The sequence below is a fragment of the Mobula hypostoma genome, chromosome 1 (assembly GCF_963921235.1).
Source record: "Mobula hypostoma chromosome 1, sMobHyp1.1, whole genome shotgun sequence".
Classification (NCBI taxonomy): domain Eukaryota; kingdom Metazoa; phylum Chordata; class Chondrichthyes; order Myliobatiformes; family Myliobatidae; genus Mobula; species Mobula hypostoma.
This window is the reverse complement of record NC_086097.1, coordinates 20317220-20333476: the sequence shown is the minus strand read 5'-3', so window position 1 is coordinate 20333476 and position 16257 is coordinate 20317220. Positions and strand designations below refer to the sequence as shown.

Sequence of the window (16257 nt, the reverse complement as noted above, 5' to 3'; positions counted from 1 at the left end):
GCTGAGGTAGTGAATTTGGACACAACAAATCCCTCCCAGCTCAGTCCTCAGCTTGCAAGGAGATTAAATGAGATCAGCTTTATTCGTCACATGTACATCGAAACATCGAAGCATGCAGCGAATCGCATCATTTTGCATCGAACCAGATCAGAGAAGATTTTGCCGGACTACCTACAAGTGCTTCCATGCTTCCGACACCAACACTGCAGGCCCACAATTCAAAAACTCTAAACCGTACGTCTTTGGAATGTGAGAGTAAACGGGTACACCTGGAGAAAGCCCACGTGGTCACAGAGAGAACTTGCAAACTCCTTACAGGCAATAGCAGGAATTGAACCCCGATCAATAATTGCCAGTGCTGTAATGACTTCATGCTTACACTACCTTACTATCCCAATGTCCTCATCACAAAGATATGGGGACAGGTGGCTTAACTGGGAGAGCCGGACAAGCAACAGGCTGACACAGTCGTACTCTCAGAATCATTACCTTACAGGCAATACCCCAGACTCCACAATTATAGTCAGCATCTCTAGAAAATAAAATAAAACTGCAGATGCTGGAAATCGGAATTGAAACCAGGAAATGCTAGATACACTAAGCAGGTTAGGCAGCATCCTTGGGAGGAGAAATAGAATTAACGAGGCATCAGTTTTTCATCAGAACTGGGAAGAACAGGAAATAAGTTAGCTATAAGATGCAAAATGGATGCAGTAGGAATGGATAAGACAAAGGGAATATCTCCGATAGGGTTAGTGTAAAGGTTGCTGTTGGGATAAATCCAGTTGCTAGTTTACCAGGGGAACTTGGAGAGAGTGAGACAGTGAACACCTGGATGAGTGCGGCTCCCCAGGCAAATGGGGAACCTCTTGTGATGGTGAAAAACATGTTGCCTGCTGTCCAAACGGATTGGTTCACTACAACAGTACATTGGGGTAGTACAAGGTAAAACAATAAAAGAATACTTTGCCGAATAAAGTGTTACTGTACAGGTAAAGTGTGATGCAGGTAGATAAAGGGTGTAAGATCACAAGTGGGTCAATTGTAATAGAAACAACAGGAATTCTGCAGATGCTGGAAATTCAAGCAACATACATAAAAGTTGCTGGTGAACGCAGCAGGCCAGGCAGCATCTCTAGGAAGAGGTGCAGTCGACGTTTCAGGCCGAGACCCTTCGTCAGGACTAACTGAAGGAAGAGTGAGTAAGGGATTCGGAAGTTGGAGGGGGAGGGGGAGATCCAAAATGATAGGAGAAGACAGGAGGGGGAGGGATGGAGCCAAGAGCTGGACAGGTGATAGGCAAAAGGGATACGAGAGGATCATGGGACGGGAGGTCCGGGAAGAAAGACGGGGGGGGGCGGGGGGAGGTCTCCTCTACTGTAAAGATGAAGCCACACTCAGGTTGGAGGAACAACACCTTATATTCCGTCTGGGTAGCCTCCAACCTGATGGCATGAACATCGACTTCTCTAACTTCCGCTAATGCCCCACCTCCCCCTCGTACCCCATCTGTTATTTATTTTTATACACACATTCTTTCTCTCACTCTCCTTTTTCTCTCTCTGTCTCTCTGAATATACCCCTTGCCCATCCTCTGGGTCCCCCCCCCGTCTTTCTTCCCAGACCTCCTGTCCCATGATCCTCTCGTATCCCTTTTGCCTATCACCTGTCCAGCTCTTGGCTCCATCCCTCCCCCTCCTGTCTTCTCCTATCATTTTGGATCTCCCCCTCCCCCTCCAACTTCCGAATCCCTTACTCACTCTTCCTTCAGTTAGTCCTGACAAAGGGTCTCGGCCTGAAACGTCGACTGTACCTCTTCCTAGAGATGCTGCCTGGCCTGCTGCGTTCACCAGCAACTTTTATGTGTGTCAATTGTAATAGAGTCCATTTTATCATACTTGGGAAACATTCAGTAGTCTTATAACACTGCTGTCTGGTGGGTAAGGCTTTCAGCCTTTTGTAACTTCTGTCCAATGGGAGGAGGTAGAGGAGAGAAAGTCCAGGGTGGGTAGGATCTTTCATTAGGTTGGCTGCATTACTGAGGCAGTGAGAAGTATAGACCAAGTCCAGAGAGGGGCAGTTGGTTCCTATGACATGTTGAGCTGCGTCCACCACAATAAATAGTCTCAGAGTGGAGAGGCGTCCTTTTAGAATGGAGATGAGGAAGGATTTCTTAATAATTATATATTTTTCATTTTTAAATCTTTTTAATTAATTATTATTGAAAATCAACAACAAAGAAAAATACATCAAGATAATCAAGACAACATATCCATATGTAGAATAAGAGTTAAACTATCAACCAAACTAAACAGTATATCAACAATAATTTAAAAAAAACAAAATGTTAAAGCTTTTTTTGGGAAAAAAGAAATAAGGAAAAAAGAACCTCTACTAACTAAAACAAAAAAAAACAGAAAAAAAACCCATTTGGAGCACAAACCCGGAGCTATCCGCCATACAAGCTTCCATAAAAAAAAGACATCAATCCGCCAACCAAATCCACATACCCAAGCATTAGAAAAGGACCATCTTTATTAACTCAAATCAAATGATAATAACGGGCAAAAGAGCCCCACCTTTTCTCGAAGTCAAATCTAGGATCAAAAGTTCGACTTCTAATTTTTTCCAAACTAAGACATAACATCACCTGAGAGAACCATTGTATCAAAGTGGGAGCAGAGGCATCTTTCCATTTTAATAAAATAGCCCTTCTAGCCAATAATGTGACAAATGCAATTACGTGTTGGTCTGATGTAGAAATACCGTGAATATATTGAGGAATTATACCAAACAAAACTGTCAATTTATTAGGTTGTAAATTGATTTTTAAAGCTTTAGAAGGGGTTTCTTTAGCCAGAGAGTGGTGAAGGGTCTCAGCGGTTTAATAGATGCCCGGATGCTTGAGGACAAAGGATCCTCACTCATTCAGAACTTCCAAGGCTCAATTGATTATGTTCTGGACACGGAGAGAATCAGGGAAGGTAACACGAAAGAAGGTTCTAGAGCAACACATACACAATGCTGGAGGAACTCAGACAGCGTGTATGGAAGGCAATAAACAGTTGACGTTTTGGGCAGAGACCCTTTGTCAGGACTGGAAAGGAAGGGGGAAGAAGCCAGAATAAGAAAGTGGGGGTACAAGCTGGCAAATTATGGTGTGAACAGGTGAGAGGCAAAGAGAGTCGGTGAGGGGGGATGCGCTAAGAAGCTAGGTGGACGAGGGAAAGGTCTGAAGAAGAAGGAATCTGATAAGAGAAGATAATAGACTATTAGAGAAAGGGAAGGAGGCTGGACACCAGACGGAGGTGATGGGCAGGTGAGGAGAAGGGAAAGGGTAAGAGGGGAGCCAGAATGGAGAATGGAAAAGGAAAGAAGGGGGAGGGGGAGGAGGAGAAGGAGAAATTATTGGAAGTTGGAGAAATCAGTGTTCATGCTGCCAGCTTGGAGGCTGCCAAGATGGAATATGTGGTTTTGCTCCTCTGCCTGGTGAGTGTCCTTACTGAGGCAGGAGAGGAGGCCATGCTGCTATGCAGTTTCACTCCCTACACTAGACGACCCCAGTGGAGTTCACTTGACTATGTAGCAGACCATCTCCATTTAGTTCTCATGGGATTTTTAACTTCCAGTTGCCTATCCCTTTCTCTGTCATGGAGCTACAATAGACTAACTTCTCTGTCCGTAGCCATCTCTTCTGTTCCAGTGAAGTCTACTTTAAGCTCAAAAAAGTTTTTTTTTTGGTGACAATATTGAATTCAACAATCTCAGATAATCAGGCTTTCCTGTTCATATCAGAACTGGCTCGTTCTGATGCCGGGCCATCCCCCTGTAACATGGGGCCACAGTGGTGTGTGTAGTGGTTAGCGTAACACTGTTACAGTGCCCGCATTTAGATTGGGGTTCAACTCCTGCCACCGTCTGCAAGGAGTTTGTATTTTCTCCCCATGACTGTATGGGTTTCCTCCATGTGCCCCAGTTTCCTTTGGCATTCCAAAGACGTACAGTAAGGGTTGGTGAGCTGTGGGCGTGCTGTGTTGGTGCGGGACGTGTGGTGACACTTGCAAGCTGCCCAGGGCAATCCTCGCTCAGTTGATTTGAAATAAGTACATTTCACTATATGTTTTGATGTACATGTGACATGTGATCTTTATCTCTAAAAATAATCTTTCTAATACCAGTTTTTTTCTTTTCACTGTTTCTGCATGATAGGTTGGGTATTTACACCTTTCTGTTTTGATGCAGATTTGCAGCATGTGCTACATTCCGTATCGCACAGTGGAAATCCTGCTTTTCCTTCCTCATTGCTGGATTTATTCATCTTCCCCTATATACACTGCCTCCAGACAGATTAACTGTAATTAACAAGTATCCATCACTCTCTCTTGGACAACAGTAACTTGAACGACCTCAATCTCCACTAACCACGGATATTTCCTTTGTTCTCTCCACCCTCCCCTCTTTTCTTTCCAACTTCAGACACACTAAGCTCGACCTGTAACACTAACTCTCTACTTGGACCTGCTGAGGTTCTGCACAATTAATTCTCTCTTTTAATGGCTATTACTTTACTTCTCACCATCCAGAATGTGCCCTCATCAATACTACCTTCATGGAGTAGGTAATGCATCAGGGAGACGCACACTCTACGTTTTAGAAACAACTTCCTCCCCTTTGCCATCAGATTCTTGAACTGTCCATGAACCCATGACCTCAATTTTGCCCTCTTTTTACACTGTTTATCTTTTGTATTTCTTATTGTAAAATATAGTAATTTTTATGTATTGTACTGTAGAATCTGCAGAATTAATTCTTTCCCTTAATGGCCATTACTTTAAATATCACCATCCAGGACACGACCTCTTCTCATTACTGCCATCATGGAAGAAGTAATACATCAGAGGGACACTCACTCAATTTTTCAGAAACATATTCTACACCTCTGGCATCAGATTCTGGAATGGTCCATGAACACTACCTTGCTATTTTGTTCTTGCACGATTTATAGTACTTATTTTTTATATTTCCTATTGTAACTTATAGTGAATTTTTCTATGCACTGTTTCTTGTATGTTGTTTTGCACTGTTCTTTTGTGATGATACACGTCAGTGAAAATAAACCTGATTCTGATTCAGGTTCGTAAACACGAGGAATTCTGCCGATGCTGGAAATTCAAGCAACACACATCAAAGTTGCTGGTGAACGCAGCAGGCCAGGCAGCATCTCTAGGAAGAGGTACAGTCGATGTTTCAGGCCGAGACCCTTTGTCAAGACTAACTGAAGGAAGAGCTAGTAAGAGATTTGAAAGTGGGAGGGAGAGGGGGAGGGGGAGATCCAAAATGATAGGAGAAGACAGGAGGGGAGGGATGGAGCCAAGAGCTGGACAGGTGATAGGCAAAGGGGATATGAGAGGATCATGGGACAGGAGGCCCAGGGAGAAGGAAAAGGGGGAGGGGGGGGAACCCAGAGGATGGGCAAGGGGTATAGACAGAGGGACAGAGGGAGAAAAAGGAGAGAGAGAGAAAGAATGTGTGTATATAAATAAATAACAGATGGGGTAGGTTCAGTTATTTTGGCCTCTACAAACCTCAAAGCCAAGTCGAAAAGCAGCACCTTAACCTCAGAATGGACACCTCACACTTCCTCAAGTCTCAGCACCATATACAACAATACAGAAAATGATTCTAATCTCATAATTCCTCCATTTGTTAGCCTTATCTCCTCTAATATTTCATTCACTTCTTCCTATTTTCAATTGCTCCAGATAGACACAACCACTCTTTCAGCTGGCAACCCTACCACGGGTGGTCAATTCAGTCTCTCCTCCTCACTCTTCCCTTCTGATCTCGATGCCCCACCACTTCCTCAGCAGCCTAAAATATGTTTCACCTCTAAATTCACGCAGTTCTGAGGAAGGATGATTGTGTATGAAACCTCCGTTTCTATTTCTACTCTGGTGCTACAAGAATTTCTGAGTATTTCCTCTGATTTGCAAGCACAAAAGATTCTACAGATGCTGGAATTCCAGAGCAACACACACAAAACGCTGGAGAAACCAAGTCAGTCAGGTAGCATCCATGGAGTGGAATAAAGAGTCAACGTTTTGAGCCGGACTCTTCATCAGGACTGGGAAGGAAGGGGGAGGAAAACAGAATAAGAAAGTGGTGAGGATGGGGAAGGAGTACAAACTGCTGGCAGGTGATAGGTGAAGCCAGGTGAAAGGGAAAGTAGGATGATGGGGGAAGGGGGGTTGAAGTGAGAAAATGGATTTGTCTTGTTGGCTTCAATACCTTCTGGTACCTCATACCGAAAAATTAACATGCCTATCCCGACCATAAGTGTGCGGCAGCTGGTCTCAATAGATGGCTCTCTTGCCCCTGAGCCAGAAGGTTCCAAGCTCAAATCCTGTTTTTGGGCTTTAAGCACCAAATTCAATGAGAAATTCTTGTATGGTCCTGAGAAAGTGATACATTGTCAGAGTTCCTGCTGACCTAGTGAGATTGTGAACCAAGGGCCTGCTTTCCTTGCAAATTGAAGCAAAATGTCAGAATAAAAGGATCCTTTTCTGGTTGGCTGCCAGTGACTCGTGGTGTTCTGCAGGGGTAGGTGTGCAACTGCTTCTTTTTCTGCTGTATATCAATGATTTAGATGATGGAACAGATGGCTTTGTTGCCAAGTTTGCAGATGATATGAAGATTGGTGGAGGGGCAGGTAGCATTGACAAAACAGGAAGGCTGCAGAAGGACTTAGACAGATTAGGAGAATGGGCAAGAAGGTGGTAAATGAAATACAATGTTGGAAAATGTTACAATGTCATGCACATTGGTAGAAGATATAAACATGCAGACTATTTTCCAAATGGGGAGAAAATCCAAAAACCTGAGATGCAAAAGGGCTTGGGAGTCCTTGTGCAGAACACCCTGAAGGTTAACTTGCAGGTGAGGAAGGTAAATGCAATGTTAGCGTTCATTTCAAGAGGTCTAGAATACAAGAGCAGGGATGTGATGCTGAGGTTTTATAAGACACTGGTGAGGCCTCACCTTGAGTATTGTGGACAGTTTTGGGCTCCTCATCTATGAAAAGATGTGCTGGCATTGGAGAATGTTCAGAGGAGGTTCACAAGGATGATTCTGTGAATGAAAGGGTTATCATACGAAGAACATTTGATAGCTCTGCATCTGTACTTGCTGGAATTTAGAAGGATGAGGGGTATCGCATTGAAACCTTTCGAATGTTGAAAGGCCTAGACAGAATGTATGTGGAAAGGATGTGTCCCATGGTGGGAGAGTCTATGACAAGAGGGCACAGCCTCGGGATAAAGGGGTGTCCATTTAAAACAGAGATGCAGCGAAATTTCTTTAGCCAGAGGATGGAGAATTTGTGAAATTTATTACCACAGGCAGCTGTGGAGGCCAGGTCGTTGGGTGTATTTAAGGCAGAGCTTGATGGGTTCTTGATTGGACATGGCATCAAAGGTTATGGGGAGAAGGCCAGAGATTGGGGCTGAGGAAGGGAAGAAAGGCGCAGACTCAATGGGCCAAACGATTTAATTCTGCTCCTACGTCTTATGGGTTTTATGCAAACAAGGGAATTCTCCTCAATATTCTGGCAGCATCCATCATTAAGAACACTCACCACCCAAGATGGAACGGAGGAACCTGCCATTGCAACAGACAGGCCAGGCAGCATCTATGGAAAAGAATAAACAGTTGATGTTTCGGGCCAGTTCAGACTCAACACCCCAGTGTGTTCATTGAAGTATCGGGTGGCTTCAACCAACCATATCCACCTTCAATCAGTTTGTCAAGTGTCACACAAGAGAAAATAAAACATTGGATCTCTTGTATGCAAATATTAAAGATGCATGCTTGGTAGATCAGATCACAATCTGGTTCACCTCATGCCCTTGTGTGAGCCCAAAGTGCAGCAATAGCAAGCTACCAACAAGATAGTAAAGAAATGGTCTCCAGAGACCATCAAGATCTTGAGGGACTGCTTTGAAGTTACTGACTGAAATGTGATTTGTGAACCCTATGGGGAGGACATTAACAGACTTACTGATTGCATCACTGGCTACATCAGCTTCGGTGTGGACACTGTAATACCATCGAGGACTGTGCACTGCTTCCCTAACAACAAACCATGTGTCACCAGAGATCTAAAGGCTGTTCTCAACCACAAATGGAGAGCCTTTAGATCAGGAGACAGAGAGGAATTGAAACACGTGCAGAGAGAGCTAAAGGAGAGGCACACCAGTCCAGGTGCCAAGGCACCTAATACTCCATCAGTACCAGTGCCCCCCCCCCATTCAACAGGTGGCTGAACAACTCAGACTACCACTGTCTACATTTCCTCCTTGCCCTGCACCTTCCATCCATACCTCTGCATACCAACCGCTGCCTCCCTCAGCCCCCACCTTCCACCAGCTCCCCAGTCATCACGGACTCACCTTTATTACTGAGCAGGTGAGAAGGGCTCTGGGGAAACCTAGACATTGGAACGGGATGGTGCGAACCCCAAGGTGTGTGCTGAGCAGTTGTGTGGAGTTCTCCAGAGCATATTCAGTCTGAGTCTCAGCCCGGAAAGGGTCCCGAATGTGTGGAAAACATCATGCGTGGTCCCAGTAACCAAGAAGGGCCAACCAAAAGTCTTGAACGACCTACTGTCCAGTGGCCTTATCTTCACACATCATGAAGACCCTAGAGAGGCTGGTCCTGGCTCACCTCTGACCCCTGGTCAGGTCAGCCCTCAATACTCTGCAGATTGCCTACCAGGAGTACAATGGAGTCAATGATGCTGTCACCTACCTGCTGAACAGAGCCTTCTCCCATTTGGATATGTAGGGTAGCACAGTGATGATCACGTCAATACAACGCAGCCCTCATTGCTGGGGGAGAAGCTCCATTCAATGCAGGTTGTCACTTCCATTGTATCCTGGATAATGGACCACCTGACTGGCAGACCACAATTTGTGCAGCTTTGGAGCTGTGTGTCAGACACGTCTATCAGCAGCACTGGGGCCCCACAGGGAACTGTATTGGCTCCCTTCCTGTTTACCCTGTATATCTCAGACTTTAGATACAACGCTGAGTCATGCATCTGCAGAAATTCTCTGATGACTCAGCAATAGTTGGGTGTATAAAGGGAGGAAGAGAGGATGAATGCAGGGCCCTGGTGGAGGACTTTATCAAATGGTGCAAGATGAATCATCTATAGCTCAACATCAGTAAGACAAAGGAGATGGTGATGGACTTTAGGAAGTTAAGCCAGTGTTGCTCTCTGTTACTATTGATGGTGAGGGCATGGATATGGTGAGGACTACAAGTACCTGGGGATGCACCTGGATGACAGATTTGAGTGGAGAACCACCACAGAGGCAGTGTACAAGAAGGGCCAGAGTTGCCTCTACTTCTCGAGGAGACTGAGGTCCATTGGCGCATGCAGGCCTCTCCATCACATGTTCTACCAGTCTGTTATTGTCAGTACAATCCTTTATGTGGTGGTGTGCTGGGACAATGGCATCAACATGGGTGATGCCAACAGGCTCAATAAACTGATTAGAAAGACTGGCTCTGTTATAGGAGTCAAATTGGACACACTGGAGGCTGTGGTAGAACAAAGGACATTACAGAAAATTCTGGCAAATCTAGACAATGTTTCTCACCCTCTGCATGCCACCTTGGCTGAACTGAGGAGCACTTTTAGTAATAGACTAAGACAACTGCACTGTTCCAAAGAGCACTATATGAGGTCATTCTTACCCTCGGCCATTAGGCTCTATAATGAGTCAAACTATAGTCCGGAAAGTGATGACCCCCCTCCTGTTAGACTCTTTGAGGTAACTTATTTTTTATTCTTTCTCTTCTAATAATTATATCTGTGTACTTGTAATCCTACTGTGACACTGTAATTTCAATTGTGATCAACAAAGTATCTATCTGTCTATGAAAGGTCTTGGCCCGAAACGTTGACTGTTTACTCTTTTCCATAGATGCTGCTTGGCCTGCAGAGTTCCTCCAGTATCTTGTGTGTGTTGCTTTGGATTTCCAGAGTCTGCAGTTTTTTTTTGTCTTGGAACCTGCCATTCCCACATTGATATCTGTCTGTGGGGCTCCCGCAAGAACTACTACTTGTGTCTCCTACTTGTCAGCAGTGGGTATATATATATTTGGATGTAAATTGCTTTCATATTGTGATTTTTAAAATATAAATGCAACTCCTATTTTCTTGTCCAGGGTAATTAAGCAACTCACAAGGTCTCCTCTGTAGCGACATTTTTTAAATTGTAAATGTCGTGTATAATTTATATATTTCTTGTGAGAGTTATGTATTGGTCCTATGTCCCTGTGATGCTGCTGCAAATATGTTTTTCATTTTGCCTGTGCATATATTGGACCCTAATTAATTTATTTCCCTGGATACTAGATCATCTTCTCTCTGGAACAGATGGGTTGGGTAGAAATAAAGAACTTAGTTTTCGAATTTTGTGAAATTCAGTATGTCACCAAAAACTTTGTTAAACTTCTACCGATGCACAGTGGAGAGTATCCTGGCCTGGTATGGTAGCACCAATGCCCAGGAACAGAAAAGTACTGCAGAAAATGATGGGTACGGTCCAGTCCATCACGGGAAAAGCCCTCCCCACCATTGAGCATATCGACAAGGTGCGTTGCCACAGGAAAGCAACATCCATCATCAAGGACCCCCGTCCCACACCAACAGGTTCTAGAATGATACCAAGCTCAAGTACCCAGAAAATAGGATCAAGATCTGAAAATGGGGCCTCAACTCCACTTAAATCACATTGACAACCGAGTAATTGCACTGCGTGCCATCACACGGCAGTACCACGCTCAGGCTTCCTCGACACCATCTGCCAGCTGGGTGACACGTATAATTGAAAAAGACACATGCATCTCTAGCTGGGAAATATATTTGCCTTCACTTTGGGCAAGTGAAAATTCTGCAGCTCTTTCCGTACCATCGATGTAGCAAAGGGTCTCAGCCCAAAACTTTTGACCGTTTATTCCTCTCCACAGATGCTGCCTGACCTGCTGAGTTCCTCCAGCATTTCCTCCGTGTTGCCCTGATTTTCCCGCATCTGCAGAATCCCCTTGTATTGATCATGGGACAAGTGCCTTCACCATGTGAATGGCAAAGTTTCAAGAAGGCAGCTTCCCAGGAACAAACAGGGACGGGCAATCACTTTCAGTTTTACCAGTGGCATCTGTAATCCATGAACTACACAGAGTCTGAACCATCTTTATGATCATCGACATATCTGATGAGACTTGTTGTTTGGTGTAAAGTAAGTAAGGTAAAAAAGAGCCGGCATTGTGAGATAGTGTTCATTGACCATTCAGACATCTGTTGGCAGACAGGGAGAAGCTGTTCCTGAAGTATCTAAAGACTCCTGTACCACCTCCCTGGTGGTAGTAATTAGAAGAAGGCACATCCTGGTTCGATGGCTCTCGGCCTGTACTCGCAGAAGTTTAGAAGAATGAGGGGGAGCTCATTGAAGCCTATTAAATAGTGAGAGACCCAGATAGAGTGGATGTGGAGAACATATTTTCTACAGGGGGGGGTGGGCTCTAGGACCAGGGGGTACAGCCTCAGACTAGAAGGGTGCCCCTTTGGAACAGAGGTGAGGAGAAATTTCTTTAGCCAGAGGGTGGTGAATCTATGGAATTTGTTGTCACAGATGGCTGTGGAGGCCAAGTTATTGGTTATATTTATAGTGGAGGTTGGTAGGCTCCTGATTAATAAGGGCTCCAAAGGTTATGGGGAGAAGGCAGGAGAACGGGGTTAAGAGGGATAATAAATCAGGCTTGATGGAATGGTAGAGTAGACTGGAAGGGCTGAATGGCTTAATTCTGCTGCCATGTCTTGTGGTCTAAAATAATGGCAACCCCCTTCTTCCCTCCAACAGATGCTGGTCAACTATTGTTCCAAATCTGCTAAACAGGCAAGCAAATATTTCCACATCCCTTCAATCCATTTTAGAAATAGTCTTTACACGTCACGGGCTTGGAACTTTTCCGGTTATTTTCTAACCAGAAACTGCAGGGATCATTCAAGGAATTATATAAGAATTCTGCTTCTGCCCCCGTCCCCCCTCCTTTCCTTCCAGTCCTGATGAAGCATCCCAGTTTGAAATGTCGACTGTTAATTCCCCTCCACGGATGCCGGCTGACCACAAAGTTCTTCCAGCATTTTGTGGGTGTCGCTCAGCTTTCTCAGCAGCAGCAGAATCTCATGTGTTCGTATAAAAGCGAATTACTCTTAAACAGCTCGGATAGAATGTTAAAAAATCGACTTAAGTGAACTTACTAATGAAACGCCACTTCTTTCAGGGAAACACAAGTGACCACAGGTTGCTTAAATGCGGAACAAACCAAATGCTAAACTCAGGGTAACTCAGTGGGCCAGGCAGAATCGGTGGAGAGAAATAACGAGTCGACGTTTCGGGACGAGACCCTTAATCAGATGTTGGAAACCCTGAACCACGCACATGCTGCTGGAGGAACCCAGCGGGTCAGGCTGCATCCCCGGAGGGAAACAGGCACAAGAGACTGCAGATCCCAGAATCTGGGGCAACTAAGCACCGGAATTTCGGGTCAAAATTCTGCACCAGCACTTTCAGAACATCGCTGCGAAGGGCGAAGAAAACGCATTTCGAGTGTTCGCCGGTGGCCACAGCGTTTGTCCGTTTCCACTCGCCGTCCTGCGACTCGAGCGCAGGCGTGGACGGTGGCGCCGGGCCCGCTCGGCGGAGCGGACGGAAGGTCGGGGCGGCTCGGTGAGGGCGGAGGGGCGGTGGCCGGGGGGATGGATAGACGGTCTGCGCCTCTCGAGGATGAGGGGGCCGGGTGAATTCGGTAGCGTGGTGGGGGAGGGAACAAACGCTGTGGAAAGGTGTAACCCTGATTTAAGAGCCCCGTTAGGTCAGTCGTTGATGCCTTTAACGCAGTAAGGTTTGTCTTCGAGTATTGTTGGTAGCTGCCCCATCAACAGGATTTACTGCGCTGACTTTCAGTGTAATTTTGGGGATTTCTTCCCTTCCCGTTCCATTTTGCACCTCTGTGAGATGTTCAGGCGATGTAGAGCCGAAGGAGGTCTGCAGTGTTGGAGGTGGCTGCTGTCCAGTGATAAATATGAGGGAGCATTCTCGATTATTCGAGGTGGAGTGGACGATCCAGCAACTGTTCCAGAGAGCAGTAGGTGTCCCGATTGATGCTTAGACCCCAACAATGTGATGAAGGCAAATCACCTGGGCAGCTGTCACGTTGCTGCTTTTGTGAGCTTGTTAACATTTTGTTTAAAACTTGACGAATTTGTTCTTAAACTGTGAAGTGTTCTGGGATGACGTGAGGTTCTGAAGTCTTGTGTAGCGGTTTCTTGTGTTTGTGGAACTACTGTTGTCCTGTGGTCGCACCAAGGTTAAACTACAGGCATTCAATAATCTGGAGGAACTCAGGAGATCAAACCGCCTCAGTGGTTGGTGGGGGGCGGGAATTGTCAGTGTTTTAGGTTGAAACTCTGCGTGAGGGGTCCATGATGCAGGGCTTAAACCTCCAACATTGACAATTCCTTGCTGTTTGACCTGCTGAGTTCCTCCAGCAGATTGCTTGCTGCTCCAGATTCTAGCGTCTGCAGATTCTTTTGTCTCCTGAGATTACGGGAGTAATCCCTGGTATTCAGCGATTTCTGATTGCTTTTGATGTTAAGATGAAGGTGCTGAAGTGCCAAGTTTTCTATTGATCACATTTTGCATCTCCTGACAGATGGATCAATAACCGGAGGGGAAACCCAATTGAGAAGAGAACCAAAGGAGGAGTTTTTCTTTGAGTACAGCGGGTTGTGATGATTTGGAAAAAGTTCTCTGAAAGGGTGATGAAAGCTGATTCAATGGTAACACTTTTACAGAAATGAATTATGCGCGTGGCTGCTGTACTGTCAAACTCTTGTGGATATCTGAGGTAGAGATGTACAACAAGATGAATGTTGTCTGCACCCATTAACGTCTTGTGCATTGACTGTGCTCCCCAGTCCTTGGGTGTCAAGCTTTTCTAGGAGAGAGTGTAAGAAATAGAATCAGGAGTGGGTCATTTGGTCCCCGGTGCTTGCTGCAAGATCATTGATGTTTTGCCCTTTGGCTGTTTTCTTGCACCTGTACCAGTTCATTGGATTTAAGCGCCAGGCAGATCGAAAAGGTCAAGGTGTTGGGACCGGAGACGAGGGCTGGGCTGGTTCCGCTCTGCTCACTGCTCAGCAACGTTTACTCGGCTCTGCGCTGAACTGAGGCTGTGGCCTGCTCCAGTGCAGTGATTCCTGGCTTCGAGCCTTTCATAAAACTTCCATTCTGAATGCTATTTACTTTTATTGTTTGTGCAATTTATTTCTCTCTGCGCATTGGGTGTTTGATAGTTTTGTTTTTAATGGGTTCTTTTGGGGTTTGTTTTGTGTTTGCCTGTGAGGAGATAAATTTCAAGGATGTATAATGTATACCTACTTTTGATAATAAATGTACTTGGAATTTAATATCCAAGAATTGGTTGATAGGTCTTGTGAGTATGCTGTCCTGTAAATATGGATCAAAAAGTTAAAGAAACAGAAACACAATTCTGTAGGTGCTGGGAATCTAGAGTACCACATAGAAACTGCTGGAGGAACTCATCAGATAAGGCAGCATCTATGGAGAGGAACAAACAGTTGCTGTTTTGGACTGAGGCCCTTCATCAGAAAATGTTGACTAATTATTCCTCTCCATAGATGCTGCTTGACCTGCTGAGTTCCTCTGCCACTTTGTGTGTATTACTGTAAATAAACAGATGAGTGTTGAATCTTACTTCAAGCTACATCTGTCTTGTTCTCACTAAACTTTCTCTCAACCCTGCTCCTGCCCTGCCTTGGGACATTGTTGGGGCTGTATGACCACAAGATATGGGAGTAGAATTAGGTCATTTGGCCCATCAAGTATACTCTGCCATTCCATCATGGCTGATTTATTATCCCTCTCAATCTCATTGTTCTGCCTTCTCCCCATAACCTTTGACATCCTGAATAATCAAGAACCTATCAACCTTGGTTTCAATATACTCCATGACTTACTCAAATACTCAGTCATCTGTGCCAGTGAATTCCACAGATTCACCATCCTCCTCATCTTTCTTCTAAAGGGACGTCCTTCGATTCTGAGGCTGGGCCCTCTGGTCCTAGACTCCCCCTCCTCCCTCCACTATAGGAAGCATCTTCTTCACATCCTCTCTATTTAGGGCTTTCAGTATTTGGTAGGTATGGTGTCTGTGTTCCATGTGGATCAGTTCACATTGAGGTTGATATTGTTGACAGGTTGATATTGCAGCCACCCTTCATTGTTGTCCTACCCAAGCCAAAATCCATGCATTTCGTGCAGGTTGCAGTCGGTCTGTTCAGGGTTGTTTATTCAGGTTGAGGTCAGTCAACTCTGCACTTGCTGAATCTCGGGAGATTATTCATTGTCAATAGGTGAGAAATTTATTTTCATGGGTGTTTATTTGATCTTCATTTCTTCACAGGAGAGTAAATTGAAATTACAATTGCAGTCACCATGGTAATGAAGCCAGTTTACACAGAGTAGGACTCCTAAAACTGCAATGATTATAAACACATTTTGAAAATATCAGGACATAGAACAGGACTTCTGCTCTTTGAATAGCTTCATCTCATGTTCTCATTATTTTTTGCTGATTATTAGATTCTCTTTTTGTATTTGCACAGTTTGGTTTGCACATTGGTTGTTGTGCATCCTGCTGGATGCAGTTTTTCATTAATTCTGTTGTGTTTCTTGTATTTAGTCAGGTACATATATGTACCAAATTTATTTTGAACTCTGAAGTTGAACAAACTTTGAACGTGATCTTTTAAATGTGTCTTTGACAGCAGATGCAACCTCAACCGAAAGGCTACATCTCTTGCAGTGGAACAGCCCTTCGGTACTGCACTGAAGCAATACTGGCCTAGATTTCTCTGCTCGAATGTGTGAAGTGGGACTTGACTCAGCAGTCTTCTGACACAGAGTAAGAGTGCGGCTGCTAGTTTGTTAAGGTGCAGTGGGTATTGGGGAGGGTGTTGTCTGGGGCAAATTAAAGCCAGGTGCTGTTCCTGGTTAGTTTGTTTGTTTACAGCATGGTAGCAGGGCCTTCCAGCCCACGAGCCCGTGCTGCTCAATTACACCCATGTGACTGATTAACTTACTAACTTGTACATTTGAATGTGGG

The 16257-nt window shown here is 44.9% G+C and overlaps 1 protein-coding gene across 5 annotated transcripts in view; it reads left to right on the top strand.

The window, feature by feature from the left end:
• The first annotated feature begins 12724 nt into the window (after positions 1-12724).
• The window catches only part of LOC134344478 (zinc finger protein 410-like), a 32868-nt gene continuing 29335 nt past the window's right edge, over positions 12725-16257 (top strand). For 2 of the 5 annotated variants that reach the window (XM_063044359.1, XM_063044394.1), the window contains exons 1-3: positions 12725-12797; positions 13783-13909; positions 15920-16056. The gene's annotated coding sequence lies outside the window, so the exon portion shown is untranslated. Of the gene's footprint in view, positions 12798-12934; positions 13216-13782; positions 13910-15919; positions 16057-16257 lie in introns of those variants that run through there. The other 3 variants (XM_063044369.1, XM_063044385.1, XM_063044377.1) reach the window with 3 other exon arrangements.